The sequence below is a fragment of the Gobius niger genome (assembly GCF_951799975.1).
Source record: "Gobius niger genome assembly, chromosome: 3".
Classification (NCBI taxonomy): Eukaryota; Metazoa; Chordata; class Actinopteri; order Gobiiformes; family Gobiidae; genus Gobius; species Gobius niger.
This window is the reverse complement of record NC_136854.1, coordinates 1679394-1696370: the sequence shown is the minus strand read 5'-3', so window position 1 is coordinate 1696370 and position 16977 is coordinate 1679394. Positions and strand designations below refer to the sequence as shown.

Sequence of the window (16977 nt, the reverse complement as noted above, 5' to 3'; positions counted from 1 at the left end):
ACCTGAGAACAGGTTCACAAACTAGAAATGTTCTTGGTGCAGATGTGCAACATGAACAAGAATTTAGATAAAAATAAGATATCAAACTTTAAACTATGAGAATATAGGGGACATGCATAAAGAATATTAAAATAAACAAGATAAATTAAAAAAGTAAAATGTTGTAAGATGATAATAATTGACATGGACCAACAGTGAGATTATATTTACAGATGTGTAGGTGTATAAAGTGATAAAGTGATAAAGTGATATAAGGTGATAAAGTGATAGTAGCGGCTCTAAGTGTGGACACACCACACAGTGCAACAGAGCAGATTACATTTTGTATTTGTATTTTTTTGTATTTGAAAGGGACAATGCATTTACACAAAGTACAGTATACTTAAAATGCAGGATTATAGCTCAAGCTAATTTCCATCCTCTGTCCCCAACCAGACCAGGCCCGGCTACACCACACATCACTCACTCTGCAGAGCATCGATCAGTTATTCTGCACATTCACCCCTGAACTCACTCACACAGTCCTATACCCTCTAAAACCCACACACTTTCCACCCGCACCCACCCACATTCCCATACCCACACACTTTCCACCCACAACCACCCGCTCTCTAAAACCCACACACTTTCCACCCGCACCCACCCACATTCCCATACCCACACACTTTCCACCCGCACCTACCCGCCCTCCCATACCCACACACTTTCCACCCACACCCACCCACATTCCCATACCCACACACTTTCCACCCGCCTTCACATACCCACACACTTTCCACCCGCCCTCTCATACCCACACACTTTCCACCCACACCCACCCACATTCCCATACCCACACACTTTCCACTCACACCCACCCACATTCCCATACTCACACACTTTCCACCCGCCTTCACATACCCACACTTTCCACCCGCCTTCACATACCCACACACTTTCCACCCGCCCTCTCATACCCACACACTTTCCACCCACACCCACTCCCATACCCACACACTTTCCACCCGCACCCACCTGCCCTCCCATACCCACACACTTTCCACCCGCCCTCTCATACCCACACACTTTCCACCCGCCCTCTCATACCCACACACTTTCCACCCACATTCCCATACCCACACACTTTCCACCCTCCCTCCCATACCCACACACTTTCCACCCGCACCCACCTGCCCTCCCATACCCACACACTTTCCACCCACACCCACCCACATTCCCATACCCACACACTTTCCACCCGCACCCACCCACCCTCTCATACCCACACACTTTCCACCCGCATCCACCCTCACTCCCTCACTCCCACATCCATGAGTCTGTGACTGAGCTTGTCACTTGTTACTTATGCCAAACTTCTAAATGTGTTTTAAAGTGGAAACACAGTGAGTGTTGGAGCTGACTCTGACATGGAGGACAGTGGTGGATCTCACCTCTGAGCTTCAGGCCGGTCAGTGGCTTTAGAGGGAACGGCTTCGTCCTCTCTGACCTCTGGCTCCTCCATTGTGTGTCCAGTTCTGACACTGAGGCTGAAGCTGAAACGGACCAGGGATTGTAAAGATGTAAGGATTGTAAGGAAATCTGAACAAACGTCTGACTCACACGCTTTGCTCACACGCTACAGAACATGAAGACCATGTCAGTGAGATGAGCTGATACACAATGGTGACACCATAATCATTCTGTACATAATGTGATGTACAGATAATACACAAACACATAGACACAAACAGCTGATTCACAGATAGGCAGTGTCATCCTCTCTGTGCAGAGGAGCAAGACGAGGATAAAAGGGACTGTCAGCGGAGGTCTGGACTTCACTTCTCTCTTTCGGAAGTCATTAGATGGTTTTACTTCTTTGTAACTCGGAACAACAGCAATAAATGCCTTGTCTTTAAGACCATTTCTATCTCCAGTGTTTGCTTTGGCTATTTCCAAATATCTGCTCTCGCATGATACAAAAGAGCCCCCCCTAGAGGAGGCCTGTGTCCTGGCACCTGTGAGTCTTTGATTTAAACAAGTCCGACATGGGAGGCGATACCGATACCAGTATCGGGTATCGGGCCGATACCACATGCTTGTACTCATACTCGTACTCATTCATGAGGTCCCGATACCAGGAACCGATAACATTTAACGTGCGCCCAGCGCAGCTACGAGGCGCAGCTACGAGGCGCAGCTCTCAGCTGAAGAGAGAAGAAGCAACAAACTGGAGAATTGTAAAGTGTAAATCCAATAATCCACATAGAGCTGACTTTATTACAGACTGCGCTCTCTAAACCAGAGTCTGAGCTGGATTTAACCAGAGCTTAATGTTGTTAGTGCTGCAGCGTCTAACGTTGCTAACTCGCAGCTAGCAGTTTTGGCCATTCTGACGCCGTTTTATGCCCAGGGGTTTATTCATCTGAAAAACTAACCTCACTCACCTCACTTTACAAAAATGTCCTCACTCTGTTGGTTAAACGCTCAAACTGGTCCTCATAATGCAGTGAGTACAAGAACACACACACACACCAAGGACTTGAGAGAAATGACAATAAAATCTTTAGAATCTTTGAATCTTCAAATGTCTTCGATGTCATTTTATACATAATGTTTTTTCCTTGTGTTTTAATGTAAAGCACTTTGGTCCGTCAAGTGTTGTTTTTCTGTAATTTAAAAAAAAAAAAATTAAATCATTTTTTGTTATTTTTTTGTCTTTTTTTTCACATTTTTGTGATTTTTTTGTGTGATTTTTTGTTTTTTTTGTAATTTTTTGTTTTTTTTTAATCATTTTTTGTTTTTTTGTCATTTTTTATTTGTTGTCATTTTTTGTCATTTATTGTTATTTTTTTAAAATCATTTTTTGTTATTTTTTGTCATTTATTTGTCAAAGTTTTCTCACTTTTTTGTCCTTTTTTTCGTCACTTTTTTGTCCTTTTTTCGTCACTTTTTTGTCCTTTTTTTCGTCACTTTTTTGTTCTTTTTTTTTGTCCTTTTTTTGTCATTTATTTGTCCTTTTTTCTCACTTTTTTGTTCTTTTGTTCTGTCTCTATTTTCCCACCTTTTTTCCAGAAGCTTTTGGATTGGGGTAAAGCCAAACTGGATAAAATGTGCTCGGTTCAGGTGGGAGTTAAGGGGTTAAGCTTTGTGTTCCTGTTTTCAAAGCATCTGTATTTCCAAACTGAACAGGAAACATTTACCCACGTGCTTTACCTTTATGTCTGGTGGTTTCAGTCAAATCCACGCATTGTAGAGCAGTGAACTACTCGACTGCTCGCACTTGTAGACCTCTACACCCCCCACAGATATGTCACAGCTAACCCCCCCACAGATATGTCACAGCTAATCCCCCCACAGATATGTCACAGCTAACCCCCCACAGATATGTCACACTAACCCCCCCACAGATATGTCACACTAACCCCTCCACAGATATGTCACACTAACCCCTCCACAGATATGTCACAACTAACCCCCCACAGATATGTCACACTAACCCCTCCACAGATATGTCACAACTAACCCCCCACAGATATATCACAACTAACCCCCCACAGATATATCACAACTAACCCCCCCACAGATATGTCACAGCTAACCCCCCACAGATATGTCACAACTAACCCCCCACAGATATGTCACACTAACCCACCACAGATATGTCACAACTAACCCCCCCACAGATATGTCACAGCTAACCCCCCCACAGATATGTCACAGCTAACCCCCCACAGATATATCACAACTAACCCCCCACAGATATATCACAACTAACCCCCCACAGATATGTCACAACTAACCCCCCACAGATATGTCACAACTAACCCCCCCACAGATATGTCACAACTAACCCCCCACAGATATGTCACAACTAACCCTCCACAGATATGTCACAACTAACCCCTCCACAGATATGTCACACTAACCCCCCCACAGATATGTCACACTAACCCCTCCACAGATATGTCACAACTAACCCCCCACAGATATATCACAACTAACCCCCCACAGATATATCACAACTAACCCCCCACAGATATGTCACAACTAACCCCCCACAGATATGTCACACTAACCCCCCACAGATATGTCACAACTAACCCCCCCACAGATATGTCACAGCTAACCCCCCACAGATATGTCACAACTAACCCCCCCACAGATATGTCACAACTAACCCCCCACAGATATGTCACAACTAACCCCCCACAGATATGTCACAACTAACCCCCCCACAGATATGTCACAACTAACCCCCCACAGATATGTCACAACTAACCCCCCACAGATATGTCACAACTAACCCCCCCACAGATATGTCACAACTAACCCCCCACAGATATGTCACACTAACCCCCCCACAGATATGTCACACTTCTCCAAAGTCCCGCACGCCCCGTCTATATCTGACATATTTGTTTCTGCTTCACTGAACCCTCGCCTGCTCTTTCAGAATCACAATGTTTTTATTGCCATTGTCAGTGAACAGGTTATTACACATACGAGTCTGATACAGTCACTGGTGTTTTGAGTCTTTGTAAAGTTAATGTTGGTAATCGTAGGAGATAAAGTACGTACCTCTGATCAGGAACAGGGCAAAGCACTTCCTGAAAAGTGTAGCAGGAAGTGGCTCAGTCACATGTCGAGACTCGCTTCTGCTGACGTCAGCCTGAGCTGCAGCCAAACCAAGAGCAGCGTTTCTTTAAAATCACTTTGGTTTTGTAGTAAATGTAAATTAAAAAAAATACTTTGAAGATACTGTTATGCAACTATAATAACAAAGTAGATCAATATAATAAGGATCTAAAAGATAATCAACATACAGACCATAGATCCCCTTATGAGAGACCAACAGGTGAGAACCATGAGGCCGTCCTTCTGTGGACCCACCACCTGCAGGAGCCAACCAGGCACCAGAGAACCAGGCACAAGGAACCAAGGAACCAGGCACCAGGGAACCAGGCACCAGAGAACCAGGCACCAGGGAACAAGACACCAGGGCGAACAGAGAGGAATCCAGCGTCGATGGAAGGAACACCAAGGATCCAGGACCATAAGGAGCCACTAAAAAAACAGTCTACACACAATTTTATTTCAATTATACAACTTAAATTTCATGATCCATAAACTGGTTTTGGGTAAACAAAACATTCACTCAACATTGACACTTTGCACAGAACAAAATGATTCGTCGTTGTACAAAAACTGTCCCTGTGTGGGAACATCCACTGCAGATATCCAGGCTGTTTTTATATCCACTGTAACACTGAAATGTACATTTTTAAGTCATTTCACTATTTTAGCTTCAAGCTAATCAACACAGAACTGTAGTTTTTAATAACTTTGTTTTGAAACAGGTCTCATCTAAGTTTCTATATTGTTCAACCTCGAGGATATGTTTCGTTTTCTAAATGAATCCAGCTGGACAAAGTTTCTCACAGCCTCAACAGGAGCAACACTTTATCTTCTAAAATGCTCCAGAATGCAGGAAATCACGTCTAAATTCCTCGTCGATTCACACGAGACTAGAATTATGGAGGACCGTGGCTGCCAAAACAATAAATATATCTATAAATAAGATCAAATGTGCAAAGAAATGCATGCATTTATTATAAGTGCATTTATTTATTTATTTATTCATTTTTGTCAGTTTGCAGCCGAGTGTGTAGCGGCCGGGATGAGGATCAGCACCTCCACATCTGAGGCCATGGTTCTCCTTCCCCTCTACAGGTCGGTGGGGAGTCCTTACCTCAAGTGGAGGAGTTCAAGTATCTCGGGGTCTTGTTCACGAGTGAGGGACGGATGGGGCGTGAGATGGACAGACGGATCGGTGCGGCGTCAGCAGTGATGCGGTCGCTGTATCGGTCTGTCGTGGTGAAGAGGGAGCTGAGTCGGGGCAAAGCTCTCGATTTACCGATCGATCTACGTTCCCGCCCTCACCTATGGTTATGAGATTTGGGTCGTGACCGAAAGGACAAGATCGCGAATACAAGCGGCCGAAATGAGTTTCCTTCGCAGAGTGGCTGGGCGCACCATCCAAGATCGGGTGAGGAGCTCAGTTACCCGGGAGGAGCTCGGAGTAGAGTCGCTGCTCATTCACGTGGAAAGGAGCAGCTGAGGTGGCTCGGGCATCTGTTCCGGATACCTCCTGGTCGCCTCCCACGGGAGGTGTTCCAGGCATGTCCTAGTGAGACAAGACCTCGTGGAAGACCCAGGACACAGTGGCGGGACTATGTCTCCGAGCTGGCCTGGTGTCGCCTCGGGGTCCCCCAAGAACAGCTGGAAGAGGTGTGTGTGGATCGGGAAGTCTGGGCATCTCTGCTGAGACTGCTGCCCCCGCGACCCGGCCCCGGATAAAGCGGAAGAAAATGGATGGATGGATTTTTGTATAAATTCTTTCCTGTATTAATTTATTTTGTATTAATGTATTTCTTTCTGTATTTCTTTCTGTATTTCTCTTAATGTCTGCAAATCAGGGGGCGGGTCTTGAGGCCGCTGCTGTGAGCTCATTGGTTCATCTTCCTTCATGCACACAGACTGATTTCAGACGCCTTTTCCAGCACAGACACTGCCAAACATGAGCTCTGCTTCAGTCTGACAGTGGCACAGAGAGTAGAGCGGGTCATCCTGTGACCAGCGGTTCGAATCCTGCAGGGGCACACTGTCGGTGTGTCCTCGGGCAAGACACTTCACCGGCCTTGCCCCCAGTGTCTGCGTACATTGGTGTATGAGTGAGTGTGTGAATGGGTGAGCGGATCTTTGCTGGAAAGCTCTTTGAGTGAACAAAGGCGTCAGTGGTGCAGTGGGCAGAGCGGGAAGTCTCATGATCGGAAGGCCAAGGGTTTGAATCCCGCCTCGAGCACAGACGCTGCCGAACATGAACTCTGCTTTAGTCTAGCGGTTTTCCCACCTTCATTAGGCTCTCAAAGAGGAAACACAAAAGGAAACACAATAATAACTCGTCTAATCTGTCAACACGAGATGAGTTTTGTAGGTCTTAGCTTTCAAATGAGGCGTAACACTGGCCTGTGTAACCTGGGTAAAGCTGAACTGGAGAAAATGAAAAGAAGGCGGGTTTTAAGAGGTTACATTTAATTGACTCACTCATTTCCCATCGATGTAGCATGGTCGGCACGGCAACAGTTTAAAACGGTCAGTGTCCAATAAGAAAGTGAATCAACGAACATCGCCACAAAAAGGCAAACTAAAGGAAGCAAAGTCTTGAATGTATTTGTGTTATATATGTGTTAATGTGTTTGTCATACACACTTTAGGTTCCTGTGGGGAAAACTGGGGGAATAAACCAACAACAACATCACAAGAATATAATTAAATACACACATTTTCAGTGTTTTGCTGAACTCATGAATAAGACGGTGCTTTTATTTTGGTGTGCTGGATCGAAACAGGAAGTCACCTCTTGGGCGGCGTCGATTGATTTGAGGATAAACCGCGGTCTGTGGATTGATAGAGATAATCACAGTCTTCAAGTTATACAATAATAATCCATGATGTTACATTAATGTATATTGAATTGAATATGGGGAAGGCAAATGTAAGCTTTATTGTTCCAGCCTACTCCATTTGAGCATCTACAATTGCACTGTTATGAATCTTGAAAGAAAAATGAATGTAAATTGCTCAAATAAAATCCTAAAAAAACTAAAACCTAAACCCCTCTGTATTATTTTTTTTATTTTTATTTTTTATTGTTTTTTGTGCTCGTCAGGAAGAAATATTTATGTTACAAGTCATACACACAACATGTCTTTGTTTTTTTTGTTTTGTTTTTTCCTTTTTCACCCGTTCCCTTCACCCTGTTCGCCCTCCACCCCCCTCCCCCATGCCACACGTCTCAAAACCCAGACAAAACCCAGAAAACTTAAATTAAAACAACTATAACACAACAACACTATATAGACAGATTAAGAAATAATAATAATAATATATATATATATTTTTTTTTTAATCAAAAAAATATTTTTTAAAAACCATAAACAATAACAATGACAATCTGAAAGGCCTAGTTTTCAAACATATGTATGTAAATAAGTAAATTTACTGTGGTGGGTTTGGGAAACATTGGAAAAATTTAGGAAATGTGAAAAAAAAAAATTGTTTTCTTTTTTTTTGTTCTTTCTCCCTTCCCTTTCCCTAAATTAATAACTGCTCACTTAGATTAAGCATCGGAGAAAGAATAAATAAATCAAATTCTGTTCGGCATCGGCACCGGAGACCGAGCATTGCCAGTTCACTGGCATCGAGGAAAAAATATGTAAATAAATAAGTAGAAAATTCATTAAAAAAATAAATAAATAAAAAATAAAAAATATAAAAAAATAAAAAATCCACCAACAAATCACAGCTTGTTACATAATCATGCATCAGGAGGCTGGCTGATTGCTTCACAGATCGCTACCTCGGTTACACACATACATTGGGCAAAGAGTGAAAAATACACAAAAAAAAACAAAAACAAAAAAAAGATACAAAAAACACAGAAACTTCAAAAAATACCAAATAAGGAAATAATAGTAACAGTAATAATTAAAAAAAAAATATATATATATATATATATATATATATATATATATGTGTGGAGTATATCCTCAGATTCTCCCGACAAGGTCCAGAAAGGGTGTCCATGCAATAATGAAAATGTCCTGTCTTTGTTTGAGTCTAAGTCATCCTTTCATAGCTTGCGATTTTTGCCATCAGACCGAACCCCTTTTCGAAGGACGAGTTGTGGCTGGATTTCCAATCTTGAGTTATTATGCGACATCCTGTTAGTAGAGCTAGTTTGCACCATAGAGTTTGTTCATAAGATAGTCCATCCTCCTGGATAATACCCAACATGCAAAGTCCGGGATTCTTGTGCCATGCAAGGTTGAACAGTTTGTTTAGAAATGCAATTAATTTGTCCCAAAAAACCTTAACTTTGTCACATTCATACAGCATATGTATCATTGTACCAGTAGTTTGATTGCAACGCCAACAATTGGCATCATTTATAAGTTTCAGTCTAGCCATTCTGCTTGGCGTCCAGTAGCATCGGTTTAAGATTTTATAATTTATTAATTGAGATTGAACCTCACGTGATACTTTGAAACAGTTAAAGATAATTCTTTGCCATTTCTCCAGTTCGATATCTTCTCCTATGTCCTTCTCCCAGGCCGTTTTTAGGCCGTGGAGGTTAGGGGCATTAGCTTTCCTTATTAGGTTATAGAAAGCTGATGGACCACCTTTTATCAGACAAGATGTTTTAAATAGTTTTTGAATATCTGTAACATTTTGGGGACTGGATTTAAAAGCAGAATAGAGACAGTGCCTTAGTTGTAAGTATTTCCAGAAGTCTTGTTTTGGTATTTTATAATGCTCTTTCAAGTGCTCAAGTTCAACTATGCATCCATCCTTAACCAGATCTCCTATGTGGAGAATTCCTGCCTCAGCCCATTGTAGCCATAGAATTGGTTTCTTGCCAATTTTAATTTTGGAATTCAGCCACACAGAAGAACCCGCTGTTAATGTTGGGTCAGTTTTCACAAGGCTGTGAGCTGAGAGCCAGCTTTGTTTAGTAAAATCTAGAATGGGATTATAAGTGAGTGAGAGCCTACCCCCCCTGTATTATTAAGTATATTAAGGCGAGACACTGCAGGTGAGTAGGGAAAAAAACATAAATGTAGAGATGTCAATGTGAAACTTTTGCTGAACATCACAGATATAAATATGAGGAAAAAATGTGTTGCACTTTTTCTGTCATGTTATGTTTTCACATAAAAATAAGGCATTTTGAGCATTAAAATGGCCAAAATTGCCTATATTTTGGGCAACGAATCAAAAATAATGAATTGAGCCAGATTAAATGTTATGGTTTTATTTTATTGACATATTAGTGACTAAGATTTTTTCAGAGGGATTTTGGATATTTTGTTTACTTTTTCAATAAACTAATCATCAGTGAAAACATCTGTAAAAACTCAAATTCCGCCTTTTTTTTTGGTTTCAAAGCTGAATAAATCAGGCTAGGAATTAGATATTAAAAAATCCCTCTGAAAAAAACTTCAAAATCTTGTTGTGTCTCAGACTGTAAAGTTTGGAGTCTGTGGGAGCTTCTATAAGGGCTCAGGCTCTGCCCGAGTGCGGCTTCTCTCATTCAGAGAAAACCAGCCCTGAAGTTTTGTAGCGACTGCTCATGCTCGGCCCGTTCTTCCACTTTTCCGCACCAGCGTCTCGTAGGAGGAAAAACACCATATTTGGGTGAAAGCGTCATCACGGGGCCCCTTAGCAGGACACGTGGATGTCAAATCTGTCAATATTTATGAATGAAAACCCGCGGGAAAGACGCCCTTTCTACTTCCGGGTCGCCCCCACCTCGCAGACAAAACATCATAAAATAAACATCATCATTTTTATATCTGACATGAAAACTAAGATGTAAAGGGAGGAAAATAGATACAAATCTCCACTTCCACCACTGCGTGAAAAAACAATACTTTCACCTGCCGTGTCTCGCCTTAATAAAAAAAATAAAAATAAAAAAAAGTGCAGCAAAAGTTGAGAGCAGAAGATGTGGAGACGCTGCAGATGATTTTTCATGAGCTCAGGTTTGAGATTCGATAAGAGTTTTCTCTCTGAACGTAAAAATAGACCAACATTTCACTGTAAGATGTTGCTTTGATCTCACTTTTTTCAGATTTTGTCCTGAAAACACTGATTTATGAATGAATCTCTTCGGCTGTAAATTACTACAAAAACATGAGAGAAATCGAAATCTAAATAATGGACAGAGCCAGGTTTAAATGTGTGGTTTTATTTTGTGACATATCGGTTCCAAAGAGTTTAATTTGACCCACAAAAAGCAAAAATTTGACTGGATTTGAGTTAGCATTTAGCTCAGACGACACGTTTAGATGCTAATTTGTATTTTAACAGAAACCTCTAAATGTCTGAACATTCATTGATGATTACTAAAAAGGCTTTGTTCTAAATTTGGACCAAAGCTGAAAACATCTGTATGGTAAATTTCAACTCATACATAAGATCTCCTTTTTGTTTTCATGTGCAAAAGCAGATGTTCAAACCACAGTTACGCAGGATATCTCCACTGAAAACTTTGAAAGAGACTTTATTTATTCATCTCACTAGAGCAAACAGGAAGTTGTCTGGAACATTCCGTGCACAGATCCTACTTCCTGGATTCCGGCAGCGTTGCCACGAGCAACGTGGAGGTCGTCATTCCGAGCATCACATGATCACAGATGACATCATTCCACTCAGGACAGTTTGCTAAGTCAAGCCAGCCAGAACATCTCTCACTTCGAACCAGTTCCTCGACGAAACGACTGCTTTCCCCGAGACACGAGAATCGAAATCGCCCTCTGAGCTAAAGACATTGTTTGTTCTTAGCTCTTTCTGCTTTATTCACACGTCTACATGAACAAAAGCAGCTTTAACTGGCAGAAGATGGAAAGCCCTGCACCGATCACCGACTGCACGGCCCACGCTGCGTCCCCCGTCCGCCCTGACTTTGGTTTGGGTAAAGACCCTTCGTCACGTCTGTCAGAGCTGCAGATGGTTCTCAAACAGCCGTACGCTCGGTACAGGCAGCTCCCGCACACAATCCATGGAGTCAACTGGCTTTTCTCCATCGAAGCCTCCTTAAACCAGTTCTGCGCTGTGGGAACTGCCCAGACCAAGAAGGAGGCAAAGAGAAGAGCGTCCACTGCTCTGCTACAGAAAATGGGCTACGAAGTCCCAGAAAAAGACCTGCTGGACATAACTTCAGCACCAGGGGACAGGTCACTGCAGATCCTGCCCCAGAACACTGCTCCATCAGCCTCCAGGAAGGACGAGCCGTCCTGCGTCCACATCGGGCCGGACTTTGGCTTGGGGAAAGATCCGAGCTCTCGCCTGTCGGAGCTACAGATGCTCCGCAGAGAGAAATACGCCGTGTATCGCACGCTGGAGGAGAAAATTGTGAAGAACAACTGTTTGTTCACCATCCAGGTGTCGCTGAACCAGTTTACTGGAACAGGAACCGCCTTCACAAAGAAAGAAGCCAAGAGGAAAGCGTCTACAGCGCTGCTCTTAAACATGGGCTTCATCGTCCCAGAGGAGGATCTGCCTATGGAGAACGGTCTCCAGAAACAGGTCACTCTTCCAGGACAAGCTGTCGTAATGGAGGAGGCCGCTGAACGCTCCTCCAGAGAGGAGCAGCGTTTAGGAGAAACGCCTCCTTCACAAGAGGGAGCAGGGGGCCTCCACGGTCCAGACATGAACCTCCTGGACCTCCAGGCTGCACCCGGAGACCCAGGCAGACGATGACCAGAGCCAACAACTTCTTCTCTCCCCCTCTCCTCTCCTCTCCTCTCCTCTCCTCTCCTCTCCTCTCCTCTCTCTCCCCCTCTCCCTCTCTGCTTCTGCTTTGCTTCAAACAGAGCAGCAGCATAGCAGAGGCTGAGCAGAGTAAGAGGCAGAGGCAGGGCAGGGACAGGGCAGAGGCAGGGCAGAGGCAGAGGCAGAGTAAGAGGCAGGGACAGGGCAGGGACAGGGCAGGGACAGGGCAGAGGCAGGGGCAGAGTAAGAGGCAGGGCAGAGGCAGAGGCAGAGATAAATTAACCATGAAGCTAAAACCAATTCAGACTGATTAAAACTAATGGAATCTAACAAGGTGGTGCTGTTCCATTTTAGCTGTTCTTTCTGTTTATGCTGCTTTACTTTGGTGTTTGTGTAGTTTTAGGATTAGTTTAGTGATTTTAGTGGCCAGTTTAGAAGCCACAGAGATGTGTGACCGATGGCTATGGCTGACGCGCCGCTGGCTATTGTGTCTACTTCCCAGCTCTCCAAATGAGTGCACAAAGGCTTCTTCAGTCTATAAAAATATCACTTTAACTCACTTTAACCCCGTGTGCTTTGGGAGGCAACCAGTCTGTGCCATTTGCCCCTCCGACCACCACTCACTCACTCACTCACTCACTCACTCACCACATTCACCATGGCTTCCTGGTGTTCCCAAACGGTCTCAGATCCAAGTACCGACCAGGCCCTTCCTGCTTAGGTTCCAAGATCTGACGGGATTGGGCCGAGCAAAGGCGGTATGGCCTTCACCAGGACATCAGGAAGCTGAACCCCTCCCCACACACACACACAATCTTGTACTTCTATCTTTGTGAGAACGCTTATAGACATAATGTATTACCCAGACCTGAACCCCAACCTTAAGCACCTAACCCTAACCTTAATCTAAACCCAAGTCTAACCCTAACCCTAAAACCACATCTTGACCCTCAAACAGTTCTTCAAATATGTGAGGACCACCTAAAATGTCCTCACTTTACAAAAATGTCCTCACTCTGTTGGTTAAACGCTCAAACTGGTCCTCATAATGCAGTGAGTACAAGAACACACACACACACACACACACAACAAGGACTTGAGAGAAATGACAATAAAATCTTTAGAATCTTTGAATCTTCAAATGTCTTCGATGTCATTTTATACAGAATGTTTTTTCCTTGTGTTTTAATGTAAAGCACTTTGGTCTGTCAAGTGTTGTTTTTTGTTTTTTATTGAATCTATTATAGAAAACGCTATCTCAATGGTCTGGCGCCTGGGCGCCGCCATGTTTATTTCCCATACCGACTTTGAAGCTAAGCAGGGACGGGCCTGGTTAGGACTGGGATGGGAGACCGTTTGGGAACACCAGGAAGCCTGGCGACAGTACTGAGTGTGTGCGTGGTTGGTGCTGCCGTGCGTGTGCGCGCATCCAAACAGGGCGGTGTGTGCGTATGTGTGTGTGTGCGCGCGCGTGTGTGCGTGTGCACGTGTGTGTGTGTGCGTGCGCGCGCATCCAACCAGAGCGATGTGTGTCATTGTCACTCATCGCTAACCTGCAGACGTTCCGCACAGGTACAGTTACATCCTCCAAAATACATCTGCGTGTCTTTGTTTAAGTCTCTCCTGCAGTGACCGAGGCTGTGGTTCATTTTACATCCAGGGCTGCGAAATGTTAGAGACGCAGACAAATGCGTAACATCCAATCCTGCCCATATACGTCTCCAAAGCTTTGTCTCCGAAAAAACAGTACACGCTAAACATTGCCCAAAACCTGCTCAAACACGAGCCTCTAATCAAACGCGCTGCTCCGACTGATTTATCCTCCGTGTGCGTAAAAGCGAAAATGAAACTACTACTTAACGAGCGCATGGCCTGCACTGCGTAGTTTTTTTTCTTTTTTTTTACTTTGCTGCTGTACCATTTGTTTTCTATTTTGCTTTCACGTATTGTGAGCCCAGAGGTACATTTTATTCTAAAGCAGCTTTGAACGCATTGCCAATTTTATTGTAAGGTTATAAATACTGTCTAACAACGATCATTAGGCTATTTCAGTTCAAAACCTACTCATTATTTTTTTTATTGTACACTACCGTGATGCACCAAACCTCGGGTCCTGCACCGTGAACCAAACCGTTAGAGCTGAACCCCTAATATTTATCCATAATTATTCCACTGTCTCTTGAATTCTATTCCCTGAGTTTAGCGAAAATATTGTCGATGTAGTTTATAAGAAAGGAGCACGGGTGCATCAAACACTCCAATTGCAGTTTGTTTGACATTATTTTTAGCATTCATTATTTTACACATTTGTAGTGGCCACAGTTTTTGGAATGGGTTGGGAACCACTGGTCTACAGCTGAACTGTGTGACGGGTTGGACATTTCTTTGTAATCACTCATAATCTCAGAATATCAAATGTGGAGACTAGCGAGGCCCGGCCAAAGGCTGGGTCTCAGCTAGTATATGTATAAAATAAATGAAAATCCGTCAATAGAAAGCTGTGATTAAGGCTGTGTTTTACTTTCAGCATATTTAATTAAAATGCATAGTTATATATCTGACCTCTACTGAGTGTGGCCCAGTTGAAACAAAAAAGAACGCTCCTCTGCAACCACCAACCCTGCTCCCGGATTGTCACAAATCAAGTGTGTAGATTCTCCAGAACAAATGAAGACTGTGTCTTTCCTCCGTAAACCAAAGACTAAAATATCAAAAGCTAACAAAACAAACACTGGTGTGCGTCCAAATAACTTAATACAAATACCAGAATAAATAAAGACTGTGTCTGTCCCCCATACACCAAGCACTAAAACATTAAAAGCAAACATAACAAACGCTGGTGTACGACCAAATAACCTAATACAAATACCCAAAAGTAAACTAAGCATTAAACAAAACGATAAACAAGGTGCAGGTAATTTCAGGTCATGTCGCCCTCATACATTTTTTCGTTTTCGACATTGTCCCCAGTGTTTGCCTCAATTGTTTCCCTACTATCTCCCCATTTCTTTTTCTTTAGTTCTGCATATTGTGAAAGCGTTCTTTCCCTGTTTTTCATGAGGGTGGGACCATGGTTTGCCGATGCATGTTCTTCCGAGTAGGCGCCGACTTAAAAAAAACAAAAAAAAAACAGAGGCAAGGTCAGAATTGATCCAGACGTCTCATGGTTGGGAACCCAACGCTCTATCTATAACAGGACACAGGTATAGGGTATGTGACAGCCGAACTGACAAATATGTTACCTACGGTCATGTGTTTTAAGCTCGGATGAAGTGTGCAGCGGCCCATCTAAAAGGAGAAAGCATTAGAAAAGTGTCAAGGCTGTGTTTGGACTAGCAACTGCTTAAACCTGAGATGACCACGTGATCACTGAGAGCTGAAAGTCCAGACAAACATGGGTCCGATGAGAGCGAGGCTTCTCTACATTCCCAGAAATTTGGTCCCAGCACCCACCACCCCCCCACACCATAGGCGGTGATTCATGTTCTTCCCAGTAAGTGCCGAGTCAATGTTGGAATCGATCCAGTCATCTTATGGATGGGAACCCAGCACTCTACCAACGAAGCTGTACAGGCTGTGAGAGACACAGATCATTAATATTATGAAAGACCACACTGGTGTATTTGCAGAAAACAGATTTACAGTTTGGGCAATAATATATTTCATCATTTTGTAATTAGGGTAAATTCCCCTGGCCGCCCAAAGATTTGTCGAGAGGGTGCTCCAGCCCCAAAGCACCCTCGATGTATGCAATATTTTGGTGAGACCCATATAGCACGAGGAACACACAGAGAGACGGACAGGAAAGTGCCGAACTGAACTTCCTGTGATTGTACAGTCCAGAAAAAGCTGAATTTGGAGGCAAAAACGTCCAAATTAAAACATCTTTCGGTGACAGAGGGTTAGGATAAGTCCGTACGAGTCTAAAACTGTGGCTTTTGTGAATAAAAGGGGAAATTTGGAAAATCCAACATGCTGCCAGGCAAAGAACTCTGGCTATTTTCACGGAGGATGGGCGGGCCACTTACAAGCCAATTTAAAGGCATTTTTGGCGATAGTGGCTTTATGTGCACGCCAGCAGAGCAGCAGCAACAAACACAACATGCTCATTTTCCTGCATTCTGGTGCATCCTAAACAAATAAAAACAACATAACAAATAAAACAGTCATGAAAAAGTCCTTGTATAATTAGTCCAACCAAACTGACACTAGTGCATGTTTAACCCTTAAATGACCCGGCGGCTGTAGCCTATGGGTGGTCAGCAAGATGCCTTTGTGACCAGGATCAATGGTGTTTAGGGTTTCAGGTTTTGTGGATGGAATGAATGCGTAACCATGGAGACGGTTCAATCAGCAGGGAAAGCCAATCAACTGATATACAGGGAGATTTTTGTGGATTTTACAATATCGGCCGATCTATCTTCTCCAGGATAGAAATTGACAGAAACGTTTTGCTTTGGGATGAGGGAGGGCAGGGAGTTCAGCTTCCCGATGGCCCTGTGGAAGAAATTGCTCCTCAGTCGACTGGAACTGACCCGTAGATTCTGCAGTCTCCTCCCTGAAGGCGTTACCTTGAAGAGACCGTGTGATGGTGCAAAGAGTCCCTGGTGATTCTGACGGCTTTTGCGGGTGAGACGGGTCGAGTACATCTCCTTAATAGAG

General features: G+C 43.5%; 1 protein-coding gene across 1 annotated transcript in view; it reads right to left on the bottom strand.

The window, feature by feature from the left end:
* The window catches only part of LOC306960557 (NACHT, LRR and PYD domains-containing protein 3-like), a gene marked incomplete at both ends in the record, with an annotated part of 243675 nt that overhangs the window by 201229 nt on the left and 25469 nt on the right, over positions 1 to 16977 (bottom strand). The gene's annotated exons all lie outside the window — the stretch shown is intronic.